This window comes from Choloepus didactylus, chromosome X (assembly GCF_015220235.1).
Source record: "Choloepus didactylus isolate mChoDid1 chromosome X, mChoDid1.pri, whole genome shotgun sequence".
Taxonomy (NCBI): domain Eukaryota; kingdom Metazoa; phylum Chordata; class Mammalia; order Pilosa; family Megalonychidae; genus Choloepus; species Choloepus didactylus.
In genome coordinates this window covers 36,449,122-36,469,371 of record NC_051334.1, presented here as the reverse complement: position 1 = coordinate 36,469,371, position 20,250 = coordinate 36,449,122, and the positions used below count along the sequence as shown (strand labels likewise).

General features: G+C 41.1%; 1 pseudogene; it reads right to left on the bottom strand.

The window, feature by feature from the left end:
• Window positions 1–226: 226 nt before the first annotated feature.
• LOC119522077 overlaps window positions 227–20,250 on the bottom strand; it is a 101,380-nt pseudogene continuing 81,356 nt past the window's right edge.

Here is a 20,250-nt window from a genome sequence, read left to right as displayed (position 1 = left end):
GGCTCCAGCTCTGGGGGATCAACAAGAGTGGAAACTCTTTTGAGAAGATAACTGACAGGATCTGGCACCAAAAGTGTCTGCTGGGAGAAGCAGGGAAGGTGAAAGATAGGGATCCTCCTCTCTTTTCTGCTACTATTAAAGGGCAGAGGCAGGTGACCCCAACAAGGTAGCAGCTATTTAGATCCCACAGTGAGTGGAGAGGCTGGCCAGACCACTTCGAGGCTGGTTAAATGGCATTGTCAGAGGGTGGAATGCTAGCCATAAGAATGAAAACAAACTGTGCCAATTTCTGTGCAGCTTGTTTCCTGGATTCCAGTACTTCTTCATGATTAGCCTTCTGTAAGTTTTCATAATTCATAATAACCTTGTTAGTGATGAGAGAGAAGCCAAAAACTCAAAGTCCACAGTGCCACGCAACTATAATTTCTGGTACTGTGCTCATGCTGACAGCGTCAGCCCCCAGGTTCTGCAGCAGACGAGACTCTGCAATGGTTTCAAAGTTGGGGCCTCCCAACATCACATAGGTGCCTCCCTGTAGCTCTCGCTGCTCCCCCGTTTGTTTCCGGAAACAGTGAGCCTTCTGCCTCAGATTGCGGTCATAAGCATCAGACATGGCAGGAAAATAAGGACCAAACCTTTCATTATTGGGGCCTCTGAGAGGGTTCTGGCCAGAGAAACCAAGCATGTTGATATGATCATGGATCAGCATGATATCTCCAACCTCAAATTTGGGGTTAAGCCCTCCAGCTGCATTGGTGACCACTAGGGTGTCCACACCCATAAGCCGGAAAACCCTCACTGGGAATGTTACCTTCCAGAATGGGTAGCCTTCATAAAAGTGGAATCTGCCCTGTATCACCACACAGGCTCGGCCATTCAGGAACCCAATCCCAGTCATCCAGCAAGACTTGGTACTGTACTTTGAGGAAAGTTGGGTATCTCACTGTATTCAAAGGCCTGGGCCTGAGTTACTTTATCAGCCAGACCTCCTAACCCAGAGCCACAGATCACTGCCACTTGAGGTCGGTGCTTGGTGTGGGACAGAAGCCATTCTGCAGTGTTCTGATAATCTTCATATGTGAACCTTGAGGGTCTCCACAACCTGATCACTTTTGGATCCTCACCTTGCAGCTCCTCCCTCAGCCGAATTCTAAGGGTCTTTCTCCATGGTGCCGCCTGTGCCTTCTCGGTGAGTCGACCTTACTCCACTGCACTGAGCCTCTCTTGCTGGATGTGGTTGGCACTATATTCTCTCCTGTATCTTTTTGATTACTTTCCCTCTTTCCTATGAAAGAAGTTTATTGAGCAGATCATTTGGGGGGGGAAATGGTCCCAGATCTTTCACCATCTGGAAAACTTGGTGGAAACCCAAAAAAGTAGTTAAGATCTGAAGAATGGAAGAAATGCCCTCTCCCTTTTCATGACATACCAGCCTCAAGACTGCAGGGTTTCATACTTTTTGTGAACAACAATTCCGAACCTTCTGTGCCGTTTTGAAACTGTTATGGACCCCAGAAGAACCATGATCTTTTAATCCAATCTTTTTGGGTGGAACCTTTTGCTTGAGTGTTTCCATGGAGATGTGACTCACCCAACTGTGGGTGAGACCTTTGATTAAGTTATTTCCATGGAGGTGTGGCCCTGCCCATTCAGGGTGGGTCTTGATTAGTTCACTAGAGTACTTAAGAAAGCTCAAGAGCTGAAACAGATGCTGGGAGATGCAGACAGAAGGAAGTTTGGAGATGCTAAGCTAAGAGATGAGGCCCAGAGTTTGCCCTGGAGAAGCTGAGAGAGGACCCCCAGATGCTTTAAAAACATCCTAGGAAAACCAAGCAGAGAGCTGAGAGAAGCTAGGAGAGACAGAAGGCCAGAGACATTTTGGAGAAAGCCATTTTGAAAGGCAACCCAGGAGCAAAGGACCAGCAGACGCCAGCCACGTGCCTTCCCAGCTGACAGAGGTGTTCTGGACACCATCAGTCTTTCCTCAGTGAAGGTATCCTCTTGTTGATGCCTTAGTTTGGACACTTTTATGGCCTTGGAACTGTAAATCTGTAACCTAATAAATCCCCTTTATAAAAGCCAATCCATTTCTGGTATTTTGCATAATGGCAGCCCTAGCAAACCGAAACACCTTCTAAACACCTTTCCATAAGGTTAGCTACTTTTTTGACCAAAGCAACATTTTGAGGGAAAGAAATGATCAAGTTAGTGTCAAAGGGCTTGTGAATAAGAACCAATGCAAAGTGAAATAAAAACCCCAGTGGTTTTCTTACATTTGGAAATCAGGGAATTGACAACTTCCCTCCACCCCTCCTGGCCAGTTTTTCATCCTAAGGGGATTTGGAAGAGGGAGAAGAAAAGTGATTAAAGGTATTTCATCCTTTGTTTTCAAACCCACAAGTAACCCTGTCTCTGACCCAAGAATGCTCAGGTCATAGGTTTCAATCATTATCCTAATAATGACACAAATCCTTTACTAAAGAATGCCTAGAGCACTCTGAGCTCTTTAACCTCTAACTTCTAATGGTCTTCTCAGCCTCCTAACCAGAGAGAATCATAAGTGCTTCTCTTGAAAACAGTTCCTAATTGAACACTGGAAAATTAAAAACCAGGATAACTAATTAGGGTGACTGGGCTTGTGATATTTTTCTTTTAACCAGATTTATGTGCATGGTTTTATATAATCTTTAAAATTATAATCTTTAAAAAATGCCTTGGCTATGCTCTCACAGTTATAAAGAAGTCTTTTTTGTTCCTCCAGGTTCTGTCACCTTCCCTTCATTACGATCCATTTCCAATCAGCCAATGTTTTTCTTTATCTTTGTTCCCTCCAATTTAGTCACACACACACACACCACCTCTGCCCCACACCACCCCCTCCCACCTGGCTTGCTTCACTTCATTTTTCTGGCTTGTTCTCAACTGCTTACTCAGTTTACTCCCTCCTTCTTTGTACTACCTATAAAATTATGTCCATGCTCTATAAAACTAGAAAAATAAACCATTTTAAACAACAAAAAAAAGACAACTTTTCCTCAAATACTTCCTCTATCATTTCTAGAATTTTCACAACATAATACAGATTGATCATCCTTAATCCTCAAATCCAAAATTCACAAAGCTCAGAAAACAAAAGTACTTTTTCTTTTCATAAGTTTGTAGCAAACTCTTTGGGTGGCAAAACCTAATTCAAACTGATGTGAGGCTATTTATGGTTTTGATTTATCCCACTTAGTGTGAATAAATATGCAGCCCCAGACCCTGGTGGGTGTGTGTAATTTACAGCAGATGCACCCCAGTCCCCTTCTGAATTCCTCAACACGGTTGGCCCTGAAAATTTCATATAAGGGATGGTAGACCTGCATTTCCTTAAAGATGGAAAGAGCAGAGTGAGGGATTCCAACAATTAGCAAACACTGAATGAAAGCCCTTCCTGACCCTGGTTCTGATCCACTTTGGTGGGCCAATACAGCTGTCTTGGCCCTGCCTCCCAGCCACAGGGCTCCCAGTTGGGCTGTTCTTTCCGGAGCTAACTCCTCCCACTGATGATTCTAGTCCTCCTTGCCAGCTCTGTAACTCAAGATTCCTTGGGGAAACATCCTTCCTGGTTTGGATACTGGGAGTCTCCACCCTACAATAAACCCCATGGGGATCATCTGTCCCTTCAACTGGGATCTGGCCAGATTGGTAAGAAGGGTAAACCCTTTCCCTGCTTTATTTTTCTCCCTAGCATTGCCAGACTACATATTTTACTTATTTTTTTTCCATCTCCTCCTACTTAAGTACAATAATGGCAGGACTATTTTTGTCTGCTTTATTTGCTACCATATCCCCAGCTGCTGGCACATAGTAGATGCTCAATAAATCTCTTACAATTATTATTGTAAAGAGATCAGTAAGTGAAGAGATGTCCCCATCTTCTCTAGGTCCTCCCTTCACAGTATAGTCTGATTTTAGCTAATTAAAAAAATACATGTTTTTATTAGAGAAGTTGTAGGTTTACAAAAAATCATGCATAAAATACAGAGTTTCCACATACCCCCCCTATTATTAACACCTTGCATTAGTGTGGTACATTTGTTACAATTGATGAAAGCACATTTTTATAATTGTTCTATTAACTATAGTCCATCATTTACAACAGTGTTCACTGTGTTGTACAGTCCTATGTTTAAAACTTTTTTTTATTCTACTACCATGAAAATAACCTAAAATTTTCCCTTTTAATCACATTCAAATATATAATTCAGTGCTGTTAATTATGTACACAATGATGTGCTACCATCACCACCATCCATTACCAAAACTTTTCCATCAACTTAAATAGAAACTCTGTACTAAAAAGTATTTTTAACTATTTGGAAAAAACTGTGATAAAAAACAAAAACCCCTGCATGTGCAAATGTATTATATAACCAATTTCTATGCTTTGGAAACAAACAGCACATTAACATTCGGTCTTTGTTGACTGATGATATAGAGAGTAGATGTTAGAACTTTTAACTTGAAAAAATGAAATACATTTGTCCTAACAAGCTACTGCTTTTATTTCTTATGCATAGGGGTTCTGCTTAAGGCTTCATTTGAAATAAGGAGTTGTTTAGCTAAAATTTTAACTTAAATACAGTAAAATTATCTTGGGTTTGTTTTCCAACATTTCAAGAGGTAAGAGAGGAGGGAGATAAAATGAGAGAAAATAAGACATGTTTAAACAATGCATATCTGTGTATTAGACCCAATCTTCAAGGTCAAAGGAGAGAAAATAAATTAAGGCTGAAAAAATGGCATAGGAGCACCATGGAAATTGCAGTCAAGGAACTCTGATGCGTGACTTTATGTGAGTTGTGTAGTCCCAGAAAGACAGGCTGGCATCACTTCCTAGACCCAGAAATAAAGCAGGAGATCAATCAGCCCTTTGCTTGAGCCAGTGAGGCCGGAAGAATGGGGCAGCAAAGTGAGAAGTGAGGTCGGATTGAAGGGATTGGGAAATCCATCGGGGAAGTGGGAAAGGGTCACGCTGGAGGCAAAGGGTGTGGAAAACACAGGGAGGGACACATTCCAGACACTCAGTGTGTCTTAAAAGAACAAAGAGGAGCTAATATCACACTGTCAGTTCAGTCTGCCAGCAAGAGCCCCTTCTTTATATATGCTTAATAGTTGAAATGTTCAGCTACCAAGGTTCAGTTGTTTGGGATAAGCAAGAGGAGACTTAATTAGAAAGAGAATAAGTAGCTGTTCTGGTTTGCTAATGCTGCTCTTTTGCAAAACACCAGAAATGGATTGACTTTTATAAAGGGGGTTTATTTGGTTACAGAGTTACAGTCTTAAGGCCATAACGTGTCCAAGGTACGGCATCAACAATAGGGTGCCTTCACTGGAGAAAGGCCATTGGCATCCACAAAACCTCTGTTAGCTGAGAAGGCACGTGGCTGGCGTCTGCTTGCTCCCAGGTTGCGTTTCAAAATGGCATTCTCCAAAGCGTCAGTGTCAGCTTCCAACTGCTGTCTTCAAAATGTGTCTCTCAGCTGCAGCTAGCTATGAGCTCCTTCTGTCTGAGCTTTTATAGGGCTCCAGTGAACTAATCAAGGCCCACACTGAATGGGCAGGGCCAAGCCTCCATGGAAATTATCTAATCAGAGTCATCACCTAGAGTTGGGTGGGTCACATCTCCATGGAAATAACCTAATCCAAAGGTTCCAACTTAATCAACACTAATACATCTGCCCCCACATGACTGCATCAAAGAATATGGCTTTTTCTGGGGGGCATAATATATACAAACCAGTACAGTAGCTGTTTTCAGGAATGAGCCCAGTGAGTTTTGTACACTGTTCAAGTCCCCAATCTTGTCACTGTCACAGCAGTCACTGGTCACTGTCAATACTATGACCCTTAAGTGGGTCATAGTCCTGAACTGAGACTACCACCCTTATAGGGGAGGCTCTATCAGGCACAGGGCCACTTTGCTGTGCCCCTTTTGTCCAGCATTTTCTCCTTGCTCCAAAAAGGTCTTCCTGCACCTTGGAGGTCTGTCATTGGGACCATGTCCAGCTGTGTAGTTAGACCTGCTTGCTCTCCAAGAAGAAGAAATAGAAAGAGAAAACCAAATGCCTAAAAGGATAAACAATGAAGCTGTCACTAAAAGATCAGAAATAAGAGGTGGGGTAAGACAGCAGCATAGGGAGGTGGAATTTAGTCCTCTAGAGCAACTAGTAAATAGCCAGGAACAGCTAGTAAATTGTCTGGAACAACTGTTTCGGGGACATCCGTGACCAGACACACATTGTACACCAGTCTGGAATGTGTGGAATGGCTGAGATCATAGCATAAAACTGTAAGTAAAGCTCCCCAAACAGCAGAGGGTGCCCCCCCCCGGCAGGCAGGCTGAGGTGGAATGCTTCCCTGTGGGAAAAAGAAGTGGTCTCTGCAGGGAGCAAGGGAAGGTAGTTCAAACAAGCTCCAATTGTGGTTTTAATAAACAAATTTGGACTACTGAATACAAGCTATGAGTACAGATAAACCTGGAGCAAGCAGGAAAGGGACCCTGTGGTCTCTCCTGGCAGATAGGTGGCAGGGCTGACGGAAAATAAATAAATAAAAACAGAGGCGACTTCTTCTTCGGCTGACCAGCGAAGTGTTTCCTGAGGAGTTCGTTGAAGTTGCCAGTTCGTTTCCTGAGGAGTTCATTGAACATCTTTACTGGAGTTGCCAGGTTGCTGTTTGCCCTATGGAATTTGGACTCCTGCATACCCACAGTTGCATACTCCTCCAGGAAAGTAGGTAGAAAGCCAGAAACTGCGTGGACTGGACACCACAGAGCAATCTGTCTTTGGGCATACTTCATACAACACTCATGAAAATGTCGAAGTGCTGAGATCACCGAAATCTGTAAGTTTTTGCGGCCAGGGGACCCGCGCCCCTCCCTGCCAGGCTCAGTCCCGTGGGAGGAGGGGCTGTCAGCTCCGGGAAGGAGAAGGGAGAACTGCAGTGGCTGCTCTTATCGGAAACTCATTCTACTGATCCAGACTCCAACCATAGATAGACTGAGACCAGACACCAGAGAATCTGAGAGCAGCCAGCCCAGCAGAGAGGAGACAGGCATAGAAAAAAAAACAACAACACGAAAAACTCCAAAATAAAAGCAGAGGATTTTTGGAGTTCTGGTGAACACAGAAAGGGGAAGGGCGGAGCTCAGGCCCTAAGGCGCATATGCAAATCCCGAAGAAAAGCCGATCTCTCTGCCCTGTGGACCTTTCCTTAATGGCCCTGGTTGCTTTGTCTCTTAGCATTTCAATAACCCATTAGATCTCTGAGGAGGGCCCATTTTTTTTTTTTTTTAATCCTTTTTTCTTTTTCTAAAACAATTACTCTAAGAAGCCCAATACAGAAAGCTTCAGAGACTTTCAATTTGGGCACGTCAAGTCAAGAGCAGAACTAAGAGAGCTCTGAGACAAAAGGCAATAATTCAGTGGCTGAGAAAATTCACTAAACACCACAACTTCCCAAGATAAGGGGGGTGTCCACTCACAGCCACCATCCTGGTGGACAGGAAACACTCCTGCCCATCGCCAGTCCCATAGCCCAGAGCTGCCCCAGACAACCCAGTGTGACGGAAGTGCTTCAAGTAACAGGCACACACCACAAAACTGGGCGTGGACATTAGCCTTCCCTGCAACCTCAGCTGATTGTCCCAGAGTTGGGAAGGTGGAGCAGGGTGAATTAACAAAGCCCCATTCAGCCATCATTTGAGCAGACTGGGAGCCTCCCTACACAGCCCAGCAGCCCAGAACTGCCCTGGGGGGACGGCACTCACCTGTGACATAGCACAGTCATCCCTCAACAGAGGACCCGGGGTGCACAGCCTGGAAGAGGGGCCCACTTGCAAGTCTCAGGAGCCATACGCCAATACCAAGGACTTGTGGGTCAGTGGCAGAGACAAACTGTGGCAGGACTGAACTGAAGGATTAGACTATTGCAGCAGCTTTAAAACTCTAGGATCACCAGGGAGATTTGATTGTTAGGGCCACCCCCCCTCCCCGACTGCCCAGAAACACGCCCCACATACAGGGCAGGCAACACCAACTACACACGCAAGCTTGGTACAACAATTGGGCCCCACAAGACTCACTCCCCCACTCACCAAAAAGGCTAAGCAGGGGAGAACTGGCTTGTGGAGAACAGGTGGCTCGTGGACGCCACCTGCTGGTTAGTTAGAGAAAGTGTACTCCACGAAGCTGTAGATCTGATAAATTAGAGATAAGGACTCCAATAGGTCTACAAACCCTAAAAGATCCCTATCAAGTTCAGCAAATGCCACGAGGCCAAAAACAACAGAAAATTATAAAGCATATGAAAAAACCAGATGATATGGATAACCCAAGCCCAAGCACCCAAATCAAAAGACCAGAAGAGACACAGCACCTAGAGCAGCTACTCAAAGAACTAAAGATGAACAATGAGACCATAGTACGGGATATAAAGGAAATCAAGAAGACTCTAGAAGAGCATAAAGAAGACATTGCAAGACTCAATAAAAAAATGGATGATCTTATGGAAATTAAAGAAACTGTTGACCAAATTAAAAAGATTCTGGACACTCATAGTACAAGACTAGAGGAAGTTGAACAACGAATCAGTGACCTGGAAGATGACAGAATGGAAAATGAAAGCATAAAAGAAAGAATGGGGAAAAAAATTGAAAAAATCGAAATGGACCTCAGGGATATGATAGATAATATGAAACGTCCAAATATAAGACTCATTGGTGTCCCAGAAGGGGAAGAAAAGGGTAAAGGTCTAGGAAGAGTATTCAAAGAAATTGTTGGGGAAAACTTCCCAAATCTTCTAAACAACATAAATACACAAATCATAAATGCTCAGCGAACTCCAAATAGAATAAATCCAAATAAACCCACTCCGAGACATATACTGATCACACTGTCAAACACAGAAGAGAAGGAGCAAGTTCTGAAAGCAGCAAGAGAAAAGCAATTCACCACATACAAAGGAAACAGCATAAGACAAAGTAGTGACTACTCAGCAGCCACCATGGAGGCAAGAAGGCAGTGGCACGATATATTTAAAATTCTGAGTGAGAAAAATTTCCAGCCAAGAATACTTTATCCAGCAAAGCTCTCCTTCAAATTTGAGGGAGAGCTTAAATTTTTCACAGACAAACAAATGCTGAGAGAATTTGCTAACAAGAGACCTGCCCTACTGGAGATACTAAAGGGAACCCTACAGACAGAGAAACAAAGACAGGACAGAGAGACTTGGAGAAAGGTTCAGTACTAAAGAGGTTCGGTATGGGTACAATAAAGGATATTAATAGAGAGAGGGGAAAAATATGGCAAACATAAACCAAAGGATAAGATGGCCGATTCAAGAAATGCCTTCACGGTTATAACGTTGAATGTAAATGGATTAAACTCCCCAATTAAAAGATATAGATTCGCAGAATGGATCAAAAAAAATGAACCATCAATATGTTGCATACAAGAGACTCATCTTAGACACAGGGACACAAAGAAACTGAAAGTGAAAGGATGGAAAAAAATATTTCATGCAAGCTACAGCCAAAAGAAAGCAGGTGTAGCAATATTAATCTCAGATAAAATAGACTTCAAATGCAGGGATGTTTTGAGAGACAAAGAAGGCCACTACATACTAATAAAAGGGGCAATTCAGCAAGAAGAAATAACAATCGTAAATGTCTATGCACCCAATCAAGGTGCCACAAAATACATGAGAGAAACACTGACAAAACTAAAGGAAGCAATTGATGTTTCCACAATAATTGTGGGAGACTTCAACACATCACTCTCTCCTATAGATAGATCAACCAGACAGAAGACCAATAAGGAAATTGAAAACCTAAACAATCTGATAAATGAATTAGATTTAACAGACATATACAGGACATTACATCCCAAATCACCAGGATACACATACTTTTCTAGTGCTCACGGAACTTTCTCCAGAATAGATCATATGCTGGGACATAAAACAAGCCTCAATAAACTTAAAAAGATTGAAATTATTCAAAGCACATTCTCTGACCACAATGGAATACAATTAGAAGTCAATAACCATCAGAGACTTAGAAAATTCACAAATACCTGGAGGTTAAACAACACACTCCTAAACAATCAGTGGGTTAAAGAAGAAATAGCAAGAGAAATTGCTAAATATATAGAGACGAATGAAAATGAGAACACAACATACCAAAACCTATGGGATGCAGCAAAAGCAGTGCTAAGGGGGAAATTTATAGCACTAAACGCATATATTAAAAAGGAAGAAAGAGCCAAAATCAAAGAACTAATGGATCAACTGAAGAAGCTAGAAAATGAAGAGCAAACCAATCCTAAACCAAGTAGAAGAAAAGAAATAACAAGGATTAAAGCAGAAATAAATGACATAGAGAACAAAAAAACAATAGAGAGGATAAATATCACCAAAAGTTGGTTCTTTGAGAAGATCAACAAGATTGACAAGCCCCTAGCTAGACTGACAAAATCAAAAAGAGAGAAGACCCATATAAACAAAATAATGAATGAAAAAGGTGACATAACTGCAGATCCTGAAGAAATTAAAAAAATTATAAGAGGATATTATGAACAACTGTATGGCAACAAACTGGACAATGTAGAGGAAATGGACAATTTCCTGGAAACATATGAACAACCTAGACTGACCAGAGAAGAAATAGAAGACCTCAACCAACCCATCACAAGCAAAGAGATCCAATCAGTCATCAAAAATCTTCCCACAAATAAATGCCCAGGGCCAGATGGCTTCACAGGGGAATTCTACCAAACTTTCCAGAAAGAACTGACACCAATCTTACTCAAACTCTTTCAAAACATTGAAGAAAATGGAACACTACCTAACTCATTTTATGAAGCTAACATCAATCTAATACCAAAACCAGGCAAAGATGCTACAAAAAAGGAAAACTACCGGCCAATCTCCCTAATGAATATAGATGCAAAAATCCTCAACAAAATACTTGCAAATCGAATCCAAAGACACATTAAAAATATCATACACCATGACCAAGTGGGGTTCATTCCAGGCATGCAAGGATGGTTCAACATAAGAAAATCAATCAATGTATTACAACACATTAAAAACTCGAAAGGGAAAAATCAATTGATCATCTCAATAGATGCTGAAAAAGCATTTGACAAAATCCAACATCCGTTTTTGATAAAAACACTTCAAAAGGTAGGAATTGAAGGAAGCTTCCTCAACATGATAAAGAGCATATATGAAAAACCCACAGCCAGCATAGTACTCAATGGTGAGAGACTGAAAGCCTTCCCTCTAAGATCAGGAACAAGACAAGGATGCCCGCTGTCACCACTGTTATTCAACATTGTGCTGGAAGTGCTAGCCAGGGCAATCCGGCAAGACAAAGAAATAAAAGGCATCCAAATTGGAAAAGAAGAAGTAAAACTGTCATTGTTTGCAGACGATATGATCTTATATCCAGAAAACCCTGAGAAATCGACGATACAGCTACTAGAGCTAATAAACAAATTTAGCAAAGTAGCGGGATACAAGATTAATGCACATAAGTCAGTAATGTTTCTATATGCTAGAAATGAACAAACTGAAGAGACACTCAAGAAAAAGATACCATTTTCAATAGCAACTAAAAAAATCAAGTACCTAGGAATAAACTTAACCAAAGATGTAAAAGACCTATACAAAGAAAACTACATAACTGTACTAAAAGAAATAGAAGGGGACCTTAAAAGATGGAAAAATATTCCATGTTCATGGATAGGAAGGCTAAATGTCATTAAGATGTCAATTCTACCCAAACTCATCTACAGATTCAATGCAATCCCAATCAAAATTCCAACAACCTACTTTGCAGACTTGGAAAAGCTAGTTATCAAATTTATTTGGAAAGGGAAGATGCCTCGAATTGCTAAAGACACTCTAAAAAAGAAAAACGAAGTGGGAGGACTTACACTCCCTGACTTTGAAGCTTATTATAAAGCCACAGTTGCCAAAACAGCATGGTACTGGCACAAAGATAGACATATAGATCAATGGAATCGAATTGAGAATTCAGAGATAGACCCTCAGATCTATGGCCGACTGATCTTTGATAAGGCCCCCAAAGTCACTGAACTGAGTCATAATGGTCTTTTCAACAAATGGGGCTGGGAGAGTTGGATATCCATATCCAAAAGAATGAAAGAGGACCCCTACCTCACCCCCCTACACAAAAATTAACTCAAAATGGACCAAAGATCTCAATATAAAAGAAAGTACCATAAAACTCCTAGAAGATAATGTAGGAAAACGTCTTCAAGACCTTGTATTAGGCGGCCACTTCCTAGACTTTACACCCAAAGCACAAGCAACAAAAGAGAAAATAGATAAATAAAAAAAAAAAAAAAAAAAAAAAAAAAAAGCAGAGGCTTTTGGAGTTGGCTGAGCTCAAAATACTGGAAAAGGGCTGTGTCCCAAGAAAAGGGGCACATAGAACCAGGTCCAAACTCCAGCTCTTGACTGGTGAAGCTGGGGAGCTGGGACTGGCTCTGAAAAGGGGATTTTTTTCTTTTTTCTTTTTTTTTCTCTTATTCTAAGTGGTTCATTAGAGAAAGTATCAGGTATTTTCAATTTTCAGTGCTGACCAAGGCAAGGATAAGTTAAGATAGTGAAAGAGACAAAGGAAGAAGTAAAGAAGATAATTCCCTAAAGGGCATATCATCCCTAAGAAAGTGGGGGAGCAGTGCAAGTGGCTGCCCTCTCTCTGAGAATTCAGATTCCAGGGCCTGGGGGTAAAAAACAAAAACAGAAACAGCTTAAGCTTGGCTTCTGACACCTTTGGTTCCTGGCAGGGACAGGGTCTGCAGAGAATTAAAGGCACCACACTTCTTTATGCTGGTAGGGAGCTGTGGACTGATAAGCACCACCTGCTGGGCAGGATAGGAAAAGCACAGAATCTAGAGGCCTCACAAGAAAGTCTGACAATCTTCTGGGTCTCATCCTCAGGGAAACTTGATATTGATTACACCCTCCTCTTAAGACCTGGGCCTATCTGGTCTGGGGAAATCTGACTGGTGTAATGAAGGAAACCAGTTGCCTAGACAACAAAAAATTGTGAGTCTCACTAGGAAAGATGAAGATATGGCTCAGTTAAAGGAACAAACTTACACTTCAAATGAGATACAGGAGTTGAAACTACTAATAAAAGATGTTCAAACAAATATGCTAAATCAACTCAAAAATCAAATCAAAACATTGAGGGAAGATATGGCAAAAGAGGTGAAGGACTAATGTGAACTTTGAAAAATGTAAAACAAATTGTTTATAATGTAGAATGTAGGGGAACTAGCAATAGAGAGCAATTAAGGAAGGGGGAACAATAATCCAAGAAGAACAGATAAGCTATTTAATGTTCTGGGGATGCCCAGGAATGACTATGGTCTGTTAATTTCTGATGGATATAGTAGGAACAAGTTCACAGAAATGTTGCTACATTAGGTAACTTTCTTGGGGTAAAGAAGGAACATGTTGGAAGTAAAGCAGTTATCTTAGGTTAGTTGTCTTTTTCTTACTCCCTTGTTATGGTCTCTTTGAAATGTTCTTTTATTGTATGTTTTTTTTTTTAATTTTTTTTTCACACAGTCGATTTAAAAAAAAAAATTTAAAAAAAAAAAAAACAAGGAAAAAAATATGTAGAGCCCCCTTGAGGAGCCTGTGGAGAATGCAGGGGTATTGGCCTACCCCACCTCGATGGTTGCTAACATGACCACAGACATAGGGGACTGGTGGTTTGATGGGTTGAGCCCTCTACCATAGGTTTTACCCTTGGGAAGACAGTTGCTGCAAAGGAGAGGCTAGGCCTCCCTATATTTGTGCCTAAGAGCCTCCTCCCGAATGCCTCTTTGTTGCTCAGATGTGGCCCTCTCTCTCTAGCTAAGCCAACTTGAAAGGTGAAATCACTGCCCTCCCCACTACATGGGATCAGACACCCAGGGGAGTGAATCTCCCTGGGAACGTGGAATATGACTCCCGGGGAGGAATGTAGACCCGGCATCGTGGGACGGAGAACATCTTCTTGACCAAAAGGGGGATGTGAAAGGAAATGAAATAAGCTTCAGTGGCAGAGAGATTCCAAAAGGAGCCGAGAGGTCACTCTGTTGGGCACTCTTATGCACACTTTAGACAACCCTTTTTAGGTTCTAAAGAATTGGGGTAGCTGGTGGTGGATACCTGAAACTATCAAACTACAACCCAGAACCCATGAATCTCGAAGACAATTGTATAAAAATGTAGCTTATGAGGGGTGACAATGGGATTGGGAAAGCCATAAGGACCACACTCCCCTTTGTCTAGTTTATGGATGGATGAGTAGAAAAATAGGGGAAGGAAACAAACAAACAAACAGACAAAGGTACCCAGTGTTCTTTTTCACTTCAATTGCTCTTTTTCACTTTAATTATTATTCTTGTTATTTTTGTGTGTGTGCTAATGAAGGTGTCAGGGATTGATTTAGGTGATGAATGTACAACTATGTAATGGTACTGTGAACAATCGAAAGTACGATTTGTTTTGTATGACTGCGTGGTATGTGAATATATCTCAATAAAATGAAGATTAAAAAAAAAGAGGTGAAGGATATAAAGAAGACATTGGGCAAATATAAGGAAGAATTTGAAAGTTTGAAAACAATTGGCAGAACTTATGGGAATGAAAGGTGCAATAGAAGAGATGAAAAACACAATCGGGACATACAACAGCAGATTTGAAGAGGTAGAAGAAAGGTTTCGTGAACTGGAGGACAAGACAGTTGAAATCCTACCCACAAAGAAAAGATAGGGAAAAGACTGGAAAAATATGAGCAGGGTCTCAGGGAATTGAATTACAACATGAAGCACATGAATATACATGTCATGGGTGTCCCAGAAGGAGAAGAGAAGGGAAAAGGGGCAGAAACAATAATGGAGGAATAATCACTGAAAATTTCCCATCTCTTATGAAGAGATGGGAAAAATGCAGGTCCAAGAAGCACAGTGTACCCCAAACAGAATACATCCAAATAGACAAAGAGAGAATTCTGAAAGCAACAAGAGAAAAGTGATCCATACCACAAGGGATGCTTGATAATACTATGTGTGAATTTCTCAGTAGAAATCACAGAGGTGAGGAGGCAGGTGTATGATATATTTAAGATACTGAAAAAGAAAAACTGCCAACCAAGAATTCTATATCCAGCAAAACTGTCCAAAAAATGAGGGAGAGTTTAAAATATTTTCAAACAGACACTGAGAGAGTTTGTGAACACCTGCTCTAAAAGAAATACTAAAGGGAGCACTACAGGCAGATAGGAAAAAACAGGAGAGAGAGGTTTAGAGAAAAGCATAAAAATAAAGACATCAGTAAGGGTAAAATGAGAGAGAGAAAAAATAAAAATAAAAAAGATTAGAAAAACCCACCAACCATTTTTTCAGGGTAACAGATAATTACTTCTGCAAAATACTTCAGAAATAAGAACCAATGAAGAGTACTTTTGAGGTTTACTTTCTTTACTATATTTCCATTCTTGAGGCCCATGCCAGAAAGACTCTGATGTGGGTGCAACTGTGGCATGATGAGGCCTGCCTGCTGTGCATGATAATTCAGGGGGTCGGTTCTAGTTTGCTAATGCTGCCAGAAAGCAAAACACCAGAGATGGATTGGCTTTTATAAAGGGGGTTTGTTTGGTTACAGAATTACAGTCTTAAGGCCATAAAGTGCCCAAGGTAAGTCATCAAGAACCGAGTACCTTCACTGGAGGATGGCTAATGGTGTCCAGAAAACCTGTTTGCTGGGAAGGCAAGTGGCTGGCGTCTGCTCCAGAGTTCTGGTTTCAAAATGGCTTTCTCCCAGGGCGTTCCTCTCTAGGCTGCAGTTCCTCAAAAATGTCACTCTTAGTTGCTCTTGGGGCGTTTGTCCTCTCTTAGCTTCTCCGGAGCAAAAGTCTGCTTTCAACAGCCGTCTTCAAACCGTCTCATCTGCAGTTCCTCTCTCAGCTCCTGTGCATTCTTCAAAGTGTCCTTCTTGGCTGTAGCAAGCCCGCTCCTTCTGTCTGAGCTTATATAGTGCTCTAGTAAACTAATCAAGGCCCATGCTGAATGGGTGTGGCCATGCCTCCATGGAAATTACCTAATCAGAGTTATCACCTACAGTTGGGTGGGGCACGTCTCCATGAAAACACTCAATCAAAAGGTCACACCCTAATCAAAAAGATGAATCAATCTGCCCAACAAGATTGCATCAAAGATAATGGCATTTTGGGGGACATAATACATTCAAACTGGCACGGGGTCCAAGGGAGTTCCAGGTCATGGTGCATTCTGTATTGCATTATTGAATTCTTGTTGCTTAGAGTTCTCACAAATAACTCTGACTAATAATTGCTGTTTCTGTTTTTAAAGGAACATTTACCAAAAAAAAAAAAAATAAGACTTCCACATTGAAAAACTGAATTCCATCATTTTCTAATGTCTCTTCTGGTTCAAAATGTACTATATTTTTGACTCACATAGATTTGCCAACAATAGTACATTTACTATTCATGTTTTGATTTCAATTTAATTGTTACATAATAGAACCTATGACAAAAATCATTCACTCACACCTCCAAAAAGGAAATAAATAATTGAAGTGAAAACACTAGAGGACACTAGAGGGGAAGGATGATTAGTTTTCAAATAAATATGTTTATTGTAATAAAGATGCATGAGTCAGATGTCCAGGAGGTAGGAACATGCAAAAATTAGAATATTCCCAGTAGAACTAATTCTAAATATTTTTTCCTTCTTTTTTGAGTGTCTATCTCCTTAACAACAATCACTTGTATGCACGTCTTCCTCCATATTTATATTGTATTTATGCTCATGTATAGCTACATGGAGAAAAGATCAGGTATATCGACTTCAAGAACTAACTGCATGACTGCATTTCTAATAGTTTTGTTTCTTTGTTTCTTCAACCACAAGTTGGCATTTTTGGTTAAAATGAAGCAAGTGCATGCCTACTGAAACATCTCATCCTGGTGGAATTTCAGTTATCCTTGGACACCACTGGCATGATATATCATTTCTATATCTCTTGTGGCATGCCCCATCCTTAAGGATTCAATGGAAAATGGAGTACCAAAAGCCTCAGAAATGGTAACCCTCTGTTTTAGTTTCCTAGCCTGCTTAAGCAAATACCATGAACTGGTTTGGCTTAAACAATGGTATTTTTTTTTAATGGTTCTAAAGTGTTTTTTTAATATTTTTTTAGACAAAAGAGAAAGAGACTTAGAATGCACAGAGGGTTTATGTAAGAGATGGAAGTTAATAAACAGCTTTGTTCTGGGAGAGTTGATGCTGAATCCTGTTTTTTTTTAATAATTCAATTTTATTAAGATATATACCATACAGTCATACAAAGTGTACAATCAATTGTTCACAGTACCACCATATAGTTGCACGTCCATCATCAAAATTAATTTTTGAACATTTTCATTACCACACACACGAAAGTAATAAGAATAAAAATTAAAGCGAAAAAGAACAATTAAAGTAAAAAAGATCACTGGGTGCTTTTTTTTTTTTGCCCCCGTTTTTCTACTTATCCATCCATACACTGGACAAAGGGGAGTGTGATCCACATGGCTTTCCCTATCACATTTTTCATCCCTCATAAGCTACATTTTTATATAATCGTCTTCAAGATTCAAGGGTTCTGGGTTGTAGTTTGATAGTTTCAGGTATTTACTGCTAGCTATTCCAATTCATTAGAACCTAAAAAGGGTTATCTATATTGTGCCTAAGAGTGCCCACCAGAGTGACCTCTCGGCTCCTTTTGGAATCTCTCAGCCACTGAAACTTATTTTATTTCATTTCACATCCCCCTTTTGGTCAAGAAGATGTTCTCCATCCCACGATGCTGGCTCCAGATTCTTCCCCGGGAGTCATGTTCTGCGTTGCCAGGGGTATTTACACCCCTGGGTGTCAGATCCCACGTTGGGGAGAGGGCAGTGATTTTATCGGCCAAGTTGGCTTAGCTAGAGAGAGAGGGCCTCATCTGAGCAACAAAGAGGCACTCAGGAGGAGACACTTAGGCACAATTATAAGCAGACCTAGCATCTCCTTTGCAGTAACAGTCTTCCCAAGGGCAAGTTCTGTGACTGAGGGCTCAGCCCATCAAAACACCAGACCCCAATGTCTGCGAGTACATCAGCAACCATTGAGGTGGGGAAACCCAACACCCCATGCCTTCTCCCCCAGCAATGTTCACATTAGTGGTAGCATATAATATTTCTGTTTTTGTGCCTGGCTTATTTCGCTCAGCATTATGTCTTCAAAGTTCATCCAAGTTGTCATATGTTTCACATTGTTCTTTCTTACCACTGCATAGTATTCCAAACAGTTTGAATTCTGAATGGCTGGGAAAGAGTACAAATCAAGGCAACATCAAGGTGATGCTTTCTCCCCGAAGACTGTGGCTGCCAGTGATCTTTGGCTCCTCTATCACATGGCAAGACACATGGTGGTGTCTCCTGATCTCTCCCTTCTTTTCTGGGGTTCATTGATTTCAGCTTATTTCCTGTGGCTTTCTCTAAGTGTGTATGAATTTCATTCCACTTATAAAGGACTCTAGTAATAGGATTAAGATCCATCCCAAGCCATGCCTTAGCTGAAGCAGCCTCATCAAAAGGTACTACTTACAATAGGTTTACACCCACAGGGATGTATTAAATTTAAGAACATGTTTTTCTGGGGTAAAAACCACCACACCCTGGGTAGTTGAATATTTTTGGTAGAATGAACAGGGTTAGCTTATACTTGCTGGAGTTTGAAGGGGACAAGTGTTGAACCATAGCTTAAGTGTTGTCTTGGGCACAGGCCAAAGAGAGGTAGAGTAGAGATGGAGGAAGCTCAGAAACCATCCTGGGGAATCGTTCACCTGCCCTACTGCTCACCTTGGAGCTGGATAGTTAAGCTTCGTCTACCACTTTAGATTTTAGTCTAAAGCCATCTTTGTTCATTTCCTTGTGAGTTTTAAAAGAGATGGTTTTCATAAAGACTTTTTTCCCGATGGGAAGGTGAATGAAGATGCTTATGGCTAGATGGAAAATATCTGCTTAGACCCCATTCTCATATTAGAGGGCAACAATGTCAGTTTCCCATTTAAAAAATCGGCTGATCCATGATGATTTGCACTGTTGTATTCTTTGCCATGTGCTTATGTTTTGTATTATAGACTGTCTCTGAACTGGTGTCACTGGGAGCCCTTCCCTTGTTCTTCTGACAGGGACTATGTCTGTAGTGTCAGAAAGTTTCCCTTTATTAGAAAGCGTAGATCCCCTCTCTCCTTTGTGGCCTGAAGGACTCACATGCACAATGGGAAAAAATGAGCCCCCAATTCATAAATCCCAATTATAGGGATTGTTGGAAGTTAATTGAAAGAATGGCAGAAATTAAAAAGGATTAAATAGAAAGGGTACCTGGAGCAATTTACACTCACACTTCCTACTAGAAGAATGCTGCTGAGCTATTTCTCTCTAGAGTTTCCAATAGGTGGTCTTAAATGTCAGCAGTGCTAGGGGACTGAGGCTAGTGAATAAAAGATCCTCCTAGGAATATTATTTCAGTGTAACTCTCACCTCTAGATTCACCTTTCAAAATTAGTCTGTGAGGTGAGTGAGGAGTACTGCATGATACGCCAGCAGTCTGTTAAAATTCAAAATGTCATCTCCTTCAGGTCCAAAGAAATGTAGGTGGAAAAATACCAGAATGATACGAAGATCGGCAAGTTATCTCATTCCTTTGTCTCCCCTGAATCACTGTTTTCAGTCCTTCCTTAGCCTACATGTTTCACTTTTTTTTCTCTCCTTTCAGGCTTGTCTAATCTTTGGTAAACAAAAGTAGGATCTCTTCCGCAAGAATTGGAATTGGTTTTGATTCAGCAGGACCAAGGTTAAAATAGTCACTCTGGAACCTACTTACTGTGTCGCTCTGGGCATCCCACTAACTTCAGTTCCCTCCTTTATACAATGGGGTGGCACCTGCATCATTGGGCTGTTGTGAGGACAAAAGAGGTAATTTCCACAAGGTGTAATAATGTCTGGCATATGGTAAGCACGAACCATAATTATTATGTTATTATAACCCAGATGTCAGCTAGGGCCTCCCAGTCACTGAGAGATTTAGGTAAACTTTGCTCAAACCTCTAATTTCATGATTCTTC